This window comes from Stomoxys calcitrans, chromosome 4, assembly GCF_963082655.1.
Source record: "Stomoxys calcitrans chromosome 4, idStoCalc2.1, whole genome shotgun sequence".
Taxonomy (NCBI): domain Eukaryota; kingdom Metazoa; phylum Arthropoda; class Insecta; order Diptera; family Muscidae; genus Stomoxys; species Stomoxys calcitrans.
The window spans coordinates 42,676,953-42,688,927 of NC_081555.1; the positions used below are offsets into that span (position 1 = coordinate 42,676,953).

Genomic DNA, 11,975 nt, shown 5'->3' on the forward strand with positions numbered 1-11,975 from the left:
TTGAATTTTCAACAAAAGAAATTGATGAAATTTTTCCAATTAATTTTTTTTTCCAACAGAAGTTATTTTATTTTTTTTTTTTTTTTTTAATCTTTCTCTTTCTCATTTTTTTTTGTTTTCTCAGGAAAAATGAAAAAAAAAATTCCAAAGAAAAGTTTTAAGTAAATGATCGGTGGAAACAAAAGTTAAAATTTTTAGACAAATGTAGATAAAATTTTTAGACAAAGCTTCGATTAAATTTTTAAAACAAAATTTCAATAAAGTTGTTCATAGACCAAATTTTAGTTAAAGGTTCCATAAAATAAGTTTGATTCTTCAAAATTTTTCCAAAAATGGCAATTTTTTTTTTGTTTTGAAATTCTCTCAGCAGAAAAGTGGTAGTTATCATAAACATGGTTAAAAATTAAATATTAGTAAGAAACCGGTTAATTTTGGCAAGAAACCGATTTACCAAATACCCGGGAAATGGCCATCTTAAAGAAGCCGATTAGTATAGTGAGCTCAAAAAAAAAAAAGAACAACTGAAAACCCGGTTTTCAAAAACCGAATTGATCACTCTAGTTCTTACACGCGAAGCTCTCTAAGACTATTGCTTGGTTAGGAGTAATTCATTAGTGGAAAACCGGTTATGTTTTTTGCGAAAACCCGATTTGCAAGAACCGAATTGGCCATCCTAGGTTATATGGACTTACCTTGAACTAGGGGTTTTCCACGAAGACTCCTTTTTGGGTGTTTTCTACCACTGCGGCTTCAGTATTGGGTGTAGCCGCATGCTTTGCGTGCGGAGAACCTGGAATGAGGACGATATATTTAGTACAAGCCCGCTCGAGGGTTGGGTTGGAACTGATACTTACCTGTTTATCCGTTGATCCCAACGTGCTTCCTTGGTCACTCCAGGTTTTACTTCAATCCGTCGATCTGAAACGAGAATGATGAGGAAATGCATTATTCACTTTGTTTAATTAATGGAGAAATGTTGGTATAGGGTTCTATATGAATTCTCTTGGATATAGTTCCAGATGGGTACGATTCTTTTTTCTGGCAGATGATAATTTTTGTTATTTATTTTGGATCTTTCTTTTGCATTTTATTATTTAATTTTTTTTATTTGTGTTTTTATCATATTCGAGTGCGGCTTTGGTATTGTTGATGTACTGGCCTTAGGGCACAAGGTTCGTATTTTATGACATCAATTTTACATTTAACACTTAGCCTTTTTCCCGATTGTATGGACGAAGACTAAGCATGCTGATACACCTTGAATACTGGTACACTTTGCATACTGGTACACTTTTTCCCATTTTCTTATATTTCAAGTCACAGATACTGAGGAGTGTATTCCCCCCACCTCCATTGATAGTTTAACTGGTCTTACGCATACACTAATAGGATCATCGTAACACCATACGATCATTGTAATAGAATACCCGTTTTCACAGTTGCAAATATAGGCGAATATACCCACGCGGTGCCAGGAACCGTTTTTTTTTTTTCTCGTAACATGTTGGCTTCACATTTCTTTTGTTGAGGTTACACGTTTTTTCTGTATACTTTCACTGCCTTCTAATGTGATTCCATTCTTTTTATTTTGCGATTTTGGGTTTTTTTACAGAGAACTGGCACGGTTTTTATCTTTTTTCTCATCGACGGGCACATAACCTTTGAGGGTAACCTTTTCTTAGTGTAGCCGGCTTAACGAGAAACTTAGGAACGCCACAAACACCGAAATATATTTCTTTTCTGGCCAGGGCTATTCGGAGCTTTTTAGCTCTCGTTTTTGTTATTATTTTCAGTTAGTGTTATTTTGTTTTATGGGTAATTGTACAACGAATTGGCCCATTCATGAAAAACGCACACACACGCACATGCACAAAACCTTTTTAGGCCCAGTGGACAATAGTTTTTTATTATTTTTTCCCCTTTCTTTCACACACAATATCTTCTTACACAGATTTTTTTTTTTTTACACACTTTTCACTGTCACTTTCGTTTTAGTCACTAAATACTTACCTTTTTTTTTCATCCATTTTAATTTTTATCAGCAGCCGGTCCGTGTTGTGTTGGTTTTTTTTTTTCATTTAATTATGAACGACAGCGGCCATTCATTAAAATGATCGGCGTAAATCAGTGCTGCCATTCATACCGTAGCCAGCGCGGTTCACAATGAAAGCGGCAGACGCTTTTTGACAGGCGGCAAATTTGTCGCAATAGTGGGGCGTATACACTTCAGGTCATGGTTGGTTGTAATTGATTTTAGAAAACTACGGTTTTAATCGGCAGGGAATGCTAGAATTTCATATAAGGAGTCCGAGAAGATTGATCGGATCATTTTTATTGATGAATACCACCGGAAAGAGATGTTTTTTTTGTTGCTACAAATGGTTGAACGACAGTTCCGTGCGATTTTCCGTTTCGACAGCGCCGTAAAGATAGGGATTGCAGATAACAGGAATCCAGTGGGAACCGCACTTTTTCCCTCCCATCCTTTGATAGGAATATCGGCAGGATGGTTGGGTTTGTGGTGTGCGCCGAATAATGGCGCTACAGCGCCACCTGGTTGTGACTTGCCTTACTCCAGCGACACCTACTGGCTATGGTTGGCCCTCATCAGGGAGAGGGAGACAACCAGCTGACACCAACCTGTCATTATGGCTGCCCCCATATGTTTTGTTGGTGCCGGCTGGAAGACCAACTTCATGATGGAGACCAACCAAAGCCAAGCTGGCTAGAGTCCCCAAGATGAAGCGTTCTTTTTGGTTATGGACAGCAAGCTTACCGGAGGTGGAGTGAGACCCAAGTGGAAATAAATAAAGAAAAAGACGAGACGGAAACCGCGGTGAAAAAGTGTTGTTTTATTGAAGATCAAAGCGTTTGTTTGTCTAATTGATAAAAAGCAAATAAAAGAACTTAAAATTAAACCCTAAAAACAAGCTTTGAAGAATATTTAATGGCTGTGTTAAGTTTTAGAAAAGACTGAAAAGAAAGAAATATTAACACCTGAAACGAAAGAAATGAATAATTAACATTGGCTAAAATCCGAACAAAATTGTTAATAAAGGTAAAGAACCTGAAGTTAAAACCTATAAGGAAATTAAAAACATTAAAATGCTTAAAGAAATAAAAGACGATAAAAATTGAAAGTTGTTAGAAGGCGAAAAAGACAGGAACGTAAAAACCTGTAAGGGAAGAAACACTAAACACCTGAAAAGAAAACGATACCTGAAAAGAGAAAAAAAAAAACATTAACCTGAAAAGAAAGGAAAATAAAGTTATCTGTAAATAAATAAGATAAAACGAAGAAAGTAAATACTTAAAAAACCCAAAACTCCACCTCCACTGTCCCGACGTTGGAACATCAGCCAACCAGGCGATAACAGCACAGCGTTGGTCAGCCGACAACGCCAAAGGTACCCTCTATCAGAGCCCTTTTCCCATACATAAAACAGGACAATACGCTTGACTTAGACGGACGGACAGACAGCTACCTGACACAAAACTTCTGAAAATAAAGGTTTTAAATAAGGTAACCATTATAGAAAAGTTGTTGAGGCAGGGCTGACATCATTTCTTGTATTTTATTTAGCGCCAGGAAATTAGGAAGCGCCCTTTCAGCTTAGGTTGAGCTCACCCATAGGCCAGGAAGGTTTCAGTAAAAGGTACGTGGGGGCCCTTGCTCCATCATAGATGTCCACCTTGTTTTAGCGTTGACCAACAACATCCTATTAAAGAAAGCAATACAACTTTTATTTAAAGAACACCTACATAAGACTACAGCAACATTATACTTACCATCAGACGGACGGACAGGAAATAGGGTAGACGACAAGCAGGGTCGGTACCATTGCAGGACTGGTGCTACAGCTAGGCAATCCCAGCTCCGACATCAAGGCCATCACTAGGCGAGACCAGAAAGAAGATTCGATGACCCATATTGCTGGAAGGAAGAAGAGAGAAAAGAAATCGAATTAAATGCTGAACTGAAGGCATTTTCTTATATATATATAATTTTTTTTGTCATTGAATTTAGAACATGAAATTTTGAATCAACCTATATTTTAAATTGATTTTTTGAATTGCTTCATTCGATCTTCCTATTTGTTTTTTTATTTTGTTTATTTATTTAATCATCATTATAAAGATTTGTTAGAATTTAGCTACTGCGAAAATGCAATAAAGCCAAAACTGGAATTTTATAACGTTTTAACATGAAATAGTTCAGTTTTATCTTATGAATATGGAAGGCTAAAAAAGCAGGTAAGAAAAAGGGTAGCTCAAACTTACCGGTCCAGGACAAACAGGTGTATTTGGGGTGTCCTCATAGATTATGACGCAAGAGGGCACCATGGTGGGGTGGGTGCGTCCAGACACCAGCTGAATGCTAAGTGGTGTCAACATGGTAGTGTGTGTCTGTCTAGTATTGTTCATGGTTGTTGTGTAGGTATCAGTGTCCCTCCATCAGCTGGTTGATTTTTGTTTTTTGTCACCTGCTTTGGAGGAGGTGAACTGGCAAGAACCGCGCCCTTTTCGACTGAGCCACAGCCGGTGCTCGAACGCCAGCAGCCAGCGCCCGTCAGCTCATTTCCTCCCCTCCAAGCAAAGCAGGGTTCCTTCGGGAGCGCGACAAATCTAGCAGCGTATCCTTTTTCAGTGGCTGAAAAAGGTTTGCTGAAGGATTTTTGAAATTTTGAGAAGACGAAATATCGAATGAAATTTTCTCTAACGACAACATTTTAATGAAGTTGATTATAAAGACCAAATTTCAATGAGAATTTTCCTTAAATCAATTTTCAATAAAGTTTTTTTAAATTATTTTCTTTTATGTCTAAATAGTCATCAAAGGTATTCTTTTTTGAATTTTCAAAAAAAGAAATTGATGAAATTTTTCCAATTAATTTTTTTTTCCAACAGAAGTTATTTTTTTTTTTCTCTCGTAACATGTTGGCTTCACACTTCTTTTGTTGAGGTTACACGTTTTTTCTGTATACTTTCACTGCCTTCTAATGTGATTCCATTCTTTTTATTTTGCGATTTTGGGTTTTTTTTACAGAGAACTGGCACGGTTTTTATCTTTTTTCTCATCGACGGGCACATGACCTTTGAGGGTAACCTTTTCTTAGTGTAGCCGGCTTAACGAGAAACTTAGTAACGCCACAAACACCGAAATATATTTCTTTTCTGGCCAGGGCTATTCGGAGCTTTTTAGCTCTCGTTTTTGTTATTATTTTCAGTTGGTGTTATTTTGTTTTATGGGTAATTGTACAACGAATTGGCCCATTCATGAAAAACGCACACACACGTACATGCACAAAACCTTTTTAGGCCCAGTGGACAATAGTTTTTTATTATTTTTTCCCCTTTCTTTCACACACAATATCTTCTTACACAGATTTTTTTTTTTTACACACTTTTCACTGTCACTTTCGTTTTAGTCACTAAATACTTACCCTTTTTTTCATCCATTTTAATTTTTATCAGCAGCCGGTCCGTGTTGTGTTGGTTTTTTTTTTTTTTTCATTTAATTATGAACGACAGCGGCCATTCATTAAAATGATCGGCGTAAATAAGGGCTGCCATTCATACCGTAGCCAGCGCGGTTCACAATGAAAGCGGCAGACGCTTTTTGACAGGCGGCAAATTTGTCGCAATAGTGGGGCGTATACACTTCAGGTCATGTTTGGTTGTAATTGATTTTAGAAAACTACGGTTTTAATCGGCAGGGAATGCTAGAATTTCATATAAGGAGTCCGAGAAGATTGATCAGATCATTTTTATTGATGAATACCACCGGAAAGAGATGTTTTTTTGTTGCTACAAATGGTTGAACGACAGTTCCGTGCGATTTTCCGTTTCGACAGCGCCGTAAAGATAGGGATTGCAGATAACAGGAATCCAGTGGGAACCGCACTTTTTCCCTCCCATCCTTTGATAGAAATATCGGCAGGGTGGTTGGGTTTGTGGTGTGCGCCGAATAATGGCGCTACAGCGCCACCTGGTTGTGACTTGCCTTACTCCAGCGACACCTACTGGCTATGGTTGGCCCTCATCAGGGAGAGGGAGTCAACCAGCTGACACCAACCTGTCATTATGGCTGCCCCCATATGTTTTGTTGGTGCCGGCTGGAAGACCAACTTCATGATGGAGACCAACCAAAGCCAAGCTGGCTAGAGTCCCCAAGATGAAGCGTTCTTTTTGGTTATGGACAGCAAGCTTACCGGAGGTGGAGTGAGACCCAAGTGGAAATAAATAAAGAAAAAGACAGGAACGTAAAAACCTGTAAGGGAAGAAAACACTAAACACCTGAAAAGAAAACGATACCTGAAAAGAGAAAAAAAAACATTAACCTGAAAAGAAAGGAAAATAAAGTTATCTGTAAATAAATAAGATAAAACGAAGAAAGTAAATACTTAAAAAACCCAAAACTCCACCTCCACTGTCCCGACGTTGGAACATCAGCCAACCAGGCGATAACAGCACAGCGTTGGTCAGCCGACAACGCCAAAGGTACCCTCTATCAGAGCCCTTTTCCCATACATAAAACAGGACAATACGCTTGACTTAGACGGACGGACAGACAGCTACCTGACACAAAACTTCTGAAAATAAAGGTTTTTAAATAAGGAAACCATTATAGAAAAGTTGTTGAGGCAGGGCTGACATCATTTCTTGTATTTTATTTAGCGCCAGGAAATTAGGAAGCGCCTTTTCAGCTTAGGTTGAGCTCACCCATAGGCCAGGAAGGTTTCAGTAAAAGGTACGTGGGGGCCCTTGCTCCATCATAGATGTCCACCTTGTTTTAGCGTTGACCAACAACATCCTATAAAAGAAAGCAATACAACTTTTATTTAAAGAACACCTACATAAGACTACAGCAACATTATACTTACCATCAGACGGACGGACAGGAAATAGGGTAGACGACAAGCAGGGTCGGTACCATTGCAGGACTGGTGATACAGCTAGGCAATCCCAGCTCCGACATCAAGGCCATCACTAGGCGAGACCAGAAAGAAGATTCGATGACCCATATTGCTGGAAGGAAGAAGAGAGAAAAGAAAACGAATTAAATGCTGAACTGAAAGCATTTTCTTTTATATATATATATATAATTTTTTTTTGTCATTGAATTTAGGACATGAAATTTTGAATCAACCTATATTTTAAATTGATTTTTGAATTGCTTCATTCGATCTTCCTATTTGTTTTTTTTTTTTTTGTTTATTTATTTAATCATCATTATAAAGATTTGTTAGAATTTAGCTACTGCGAAAATGCAATAAAGCCAAAACTGGAATTTTATAACGTTTTAACATGAAATAGTTCAGTTTTATCTTATGAATATGGAAGGCTAAAAAGCAGGTAAGAAAAAGGGTAGCTCAAACCTACCGGTCCAGGACAAACAGGTGTATTTGGGGTGTCCTCATAGATTATGACGCAAGAGGGCACCATGGTGGGGTGGGTGCGTCCAGACACCAGCTGAATGCTAAGTGGTGTCAACATGGTAGTGTGTGTCTGTCTAGTACTGTTCATGGTTGTTGTGTAGGTATCAGTGTCCCTCCATCAGCTGGTTGATTTTTGTTTTTTTTGTCACCTGCTTTGGAGGAGGTGAACTGGCAAGAACCGCGCCCTTTTCGACTGAGCCACAGCCGGTGCTCGAACGCCAGCAGCCAGCGCCCGTCAGTTCATTTCCTCCCCTCCAAGCAAAGCAGGGTTCCTTCGGGAGCTCGACAGTGTTTAATATTTAAAAAAAATTACGCCTCAAAAATCGCCCTCAAATGCGTCAGACGGTCAAATATTTATGCATTATTGCAATATGCTGGTCCCAAAAATGCCTAAGGTTGTCGCAGTCTCACGATAGGTCACATGACGATCTTGCAAAATCATGGAGCACAGCAACAATGGAACAAGAAATTCGTCTTGGAGTGAACTACGACCACGGTTGAATTCACCATACCATCGATAAACATTGGTCCTTGATGGAGCTTCATTGGCATACATTTTATTAAGTTCATCGATGCCCTGTTGTTGAGTTAATCGACGTCGTTGTAAAAAATAATAGCACGAAAATGCCCTCAAATTAATTCCATTTTTTGGGCGAGATGAATCTTTTGAGTAAATGTAAGCAACACAAATAGTGTCCACTTTAGGCTCTCATTTTCTTTGAGAACCTGTCTGATTTAGCGGATGGAAACGTTTGCAAGTTGTTGGGCTTTTTAAAGCGATCTGGATGGTTCAACGGTAGGAACTAGAAGGCATCTTCCTTCTTCTGTTCCTGTCTTATCACAATGGACGTAAACGTGTGAGTCTGATGGCAGACTGCCACTTAAACCTTACCTAACATATATGAACCGATTTTGAATTCTTGAGTCTGTAGACGGCGCAATTCATATATACGATTTAGAACGCTTTTAGAATTTAAGCTTCGTATTTAGACTTGTAATTGTAATTGAAAAAGAAGATGAAACAAACCATCAACACTGTAAATAAATGACACGTTGACCTCTCATTTTATTTTTTACATGCGGGAATAAAAAAAGGCATTCGGTGGCAAGTCGGGACTATACGGCGGTTGACTCATCAAATGGATGTTACAGTTGTTTCAATAATTGGCCAATAATTGTAGTAAAATTTTGTTAAGTACACAATTTCTTGCGATACCGAATATTTAAATAAAATGCAATATTCAAATGAAATTGCGTTATTAACTAAATCTTTTGGAGCTCTATAATAACACCTAACACTCCAAATCTTGTTGCACTTTTTTTCACAGCCACATGCCACGGCCACTAAACACAGATTTCTTTAAACACTATTTTTCAACACTATTTAACAAACAAAATGATTAAATCCAAGAGCTACGACTAATAATCGAAGCTCCATTACATTTAATCATATTTTTCAAACAAAATTATGGGCTTTTTAACAATTAGGCACACTCCTAAATAGTTTTCACTCGCGACGACCAGTTACTTTTTCTACTATTTTAACAACTAAAAAGTGATTAAATTCAAGGGAACTTCGAAGTCCCTTGAATTTAATCACTTTCTTTCTTTTTTTATCAAATATATCACATTTTATTATACAATTTTCACAAAGCGACCGAAAAGTTAACTAAACGAACGTAAACGCGAAAAAAAACTAAAAAAAATATGTTCGAACGAATGCCCTGAGCAAAACAAAAAACCACTGAATGTTGCATCCCGTATGCAACCAAAGAGGGTGAGAAAGGAAAAGAGTTGGCATTAGAGCGAAATACGGCATGGCCAGTGACAAAAGTTAAAGACACAACATGATTGAGTTGCTTACGATAATTCGTTTTTCCTTTTATTCCAACTTTCGGTTGCAAAGAAACAAAGCAAAATACGAAAAATGTTCGAACGAATGCCCGAATCAAAACAGAATAACCCGAAAATGTTGCAACCCTCAATGTGATTCCAATAGGAATACATGGAAAATGTTGTGTCTTTAACGCATGTTATTTTACGGTACGGGGAAGACAAAGCAGAAACCCTCTCTTGTATTATCTCACCCTCTTTGGTATGCAACATGCATGGTATTTATCGGTGGCTTTTTACGATATTTTGAAGAACAAGCACAAAATCTCTCTTCTTCTTCTCACCCTCTTTGTCCAACATACAGATAATTTTTATTATTGATCGCATCATTCCACCAGTGTTGTCTCGCATGATACAAATAATCAGCGAGACTGATGCGACAAAATATTGGCGGTACAAACAAGCAAGCCAACATAATTAACAAAACAAGCCACAACCATTATCATGACGAATATGTTTATTAATTAAGTTCATGTATTTATGTCAATATGATTTTCTTTATGTTCAAGCTTTAGATTTTTTTATTTATTTATTTAATTTATTATAAACTTTTATTTTTATTTTTTATATTTTAATTTTGATATTACTTTGACATCATATTTGATTTACACACTGAAAGAAATTCTGTGATAGGACCCCCAAAGATAGATATTTTTTTATTTAATCATAGTTTTTGGTTTACTTTTGTTTGTAACTGACAAATACTTACTCGTAGAACTTACCTAAGCGAGCTCCTTTAGGCCAGGTTATGGGGAATTTTTATTAAGTCGAAAAAGACCATTCGTTTTATTAATTTTCATATTCATAACAGCATTTCATAAATAACTTTGTAATTAGAGACAAACAGCAATATAAAATAGATATTAGGAAAAAATACTTAAAGTTAGATTAGTCCTAGTTTTATTATAATAAATATGTTTATATCGTGATTGGTTAAAAAATTTAAATTATGATGCGTTAAAGTAATTGTTGAGGGGGATGTAAAGTGGTAAGTTAGGTGATGTGGGCGGGTTTGTGGGGTCACACAAATAAGCTGTAATGTTGACCAAGGTAGGGCGGGCGGCCGGAGGTCAAAGGACGATCTCCCAAAACGAATGGAATGTGAAAGTGCAGGTGTAAGTAATGTTTTTTTTTTGTATTTGATGTTATTGTTTTTTTATTGTCTACGGACCTAGGGCGAGGATATAGGGTTGGGACCTCCCCAGAGATGTCGACGAAGCTAGCCGGTGCCCAGAAAATATCCTCAAGCTGCGATAGGCGCATGTAACAAATCAGAATCATTTTCTGATTTGATTTAGCCATGACTGTCCGTCTGTGAGTCCATGCATTCTTGTAATCAAAGTGCAAGTCGTATTTGTTGTCCAATCATCACATATCACTTTTTTGGTCCAAGAACGGACGCTATTGATGTTGGTAAAAATCGGTTCTGATTTAGATATAGCTCCCATATATATGTATCACCCGATTTGCACTAAAATGGCAACAATTTTTTACAGATTTGCACAAAATTTGGCACGAATTGTTTTGTTACAGATCTTAACATATGTGCAAGGTTTCATCAAAATCGGTTCAGACTAAGATATAGCTCCCATATATATGTATCGCCCGATTTGCACTTAAATGGCCGTAGTAGCAACAATTTTTAACCGATCTGCACAAAATTTAGGCCGAATTGTTTTGTTACAGATCTTTACATATGTGCAAGATTTCATCAAAATCGGTTTAGATATAGCTCCCATACATATATATGTATCGCCCGATTTGCACTTAAATGGTCGTAGTAGCTAAAATTTTCAACCGATCTGCACAAAATTTGGCACGGACAGCTTTGTTACTGTTTGCGAGATTTCATCAAAATCGGTTCGAATTTGGATGTAGTACCCATATATATTTATCGCCGGATTTGTACTTATATGGCCGTAGTAACAACAATTTTCAAACGATCTGTTTGAAAGTCGGGTCAGATTTAGATATGGAGCTCATATACTATATATTTATATATTGCCCGAATTTATAATTGTAGGGTAGGTATAGGGTATTATATAGTCGGTCCGCCGATTTTTGCCTTTCCTTACTGTTTTTTTTTTTTTTTGTTTTGATTTTGCAGTAAATCTAAATTGTCAAAGGCTTGATAACACAGCTGTGATGTTTTCTAAAATCTTAAAAAATGTTCTCTATGATCCGATATTCCACACATAAGCAACAAAACAGAGTTATAAGGATATAAATACAAATATAAAACACATTGGAAGAAGATAAATAGTAAAAAAGTTTATTTCTTAAACCATTTTGTCATTTTAATTTACGGCATTTGCCACTCAAGGTAGTTTCGTTGGTGGTAGATTTTTGTTGTTGTGCTAATGACGCTACCTCTTAATTGTACCATGTGGCACTACTTGGCATTGAGAATGTCAACTTGTTCCAAGATATATTTATTTACAGGTCGTGGCAGTTGCCCAACAACAAAATATTGAGTTCACTATCTGTCAAAATCAGTGATTAGTGCAACTCTGATTTTGTGTATGTCACTAGTTGGCGCCATTTTTCGTTGTTTGTATGTGTATTGTTCTTAACTAAAATAGACACACACACAACCAAAACTCGTTGACAGATAGTGTACTTCGCGAGAAAAAATTGTACTCA

The 11,975-nt window shown here is 37.1% G+C and overlaps 2 long non-coding RNA genes across 6 annotated transcripts; both read right to left on the reverse strand.

Annotated features, from left to right (window-relative positions):
* Positions 1-2,515: 2,515 nt before the first annotated feature.
* LOC131997389 (uncharacterized) lies at positions 2,516-4,568 on the reverse strand. Of its 2 annotated transcripts, XR_009398234.1 has the most exons (4): positions 4,282-4,568; positions 3,790-3,934; positions 3,629-3,719; positions 2,516-3,499 (listed from the first exon to the last, which is right to left on the reverse strand). It is a non-coding gene; the product is annotated as an uncharacterized LOC131997389 (long non-coding RNA). The 2 variants fall into 2 exon arrangements; XR_009398233.1 differs by lacking the exon at positions 2,516-3,499 and having other exon boundaries at positions 3,509-3,719.
* Positions 4,569-5,744: 1,176 nt separating this feature from the next.
* On the reverse strand, positions 5,745-9,430 carry LOC131997390 (uncharacterized). 4 transcript variants are annotated; one of them, XR_009398236.1, is made up of 6 exons: positions 9,069-9,430; positions 8,732-8,819; positions 7,384-8,474; positions 6,885-7,029; positions 6,724-6,814; positions 5,748-6,593 (listed from the first exon to the last, which is right to left on the reverse strand). It is a non-coding gene; the product is annotated as an uncharacterized LOC131997390 (long non-coding RNA). The 4 variants fall into 4 exon arrangements; XR_009398238.1 differs by having other exon boundaries at positions 5,745-6,590; positions 7,384-8,819; XR_009398235.1 differs by having other exon boundaries at positions 5,746-6,593; positions 7,384-8,819.
* Between the last annotated feature and the right edge of the window lie 2,545 nt (positions 9,431-11,975).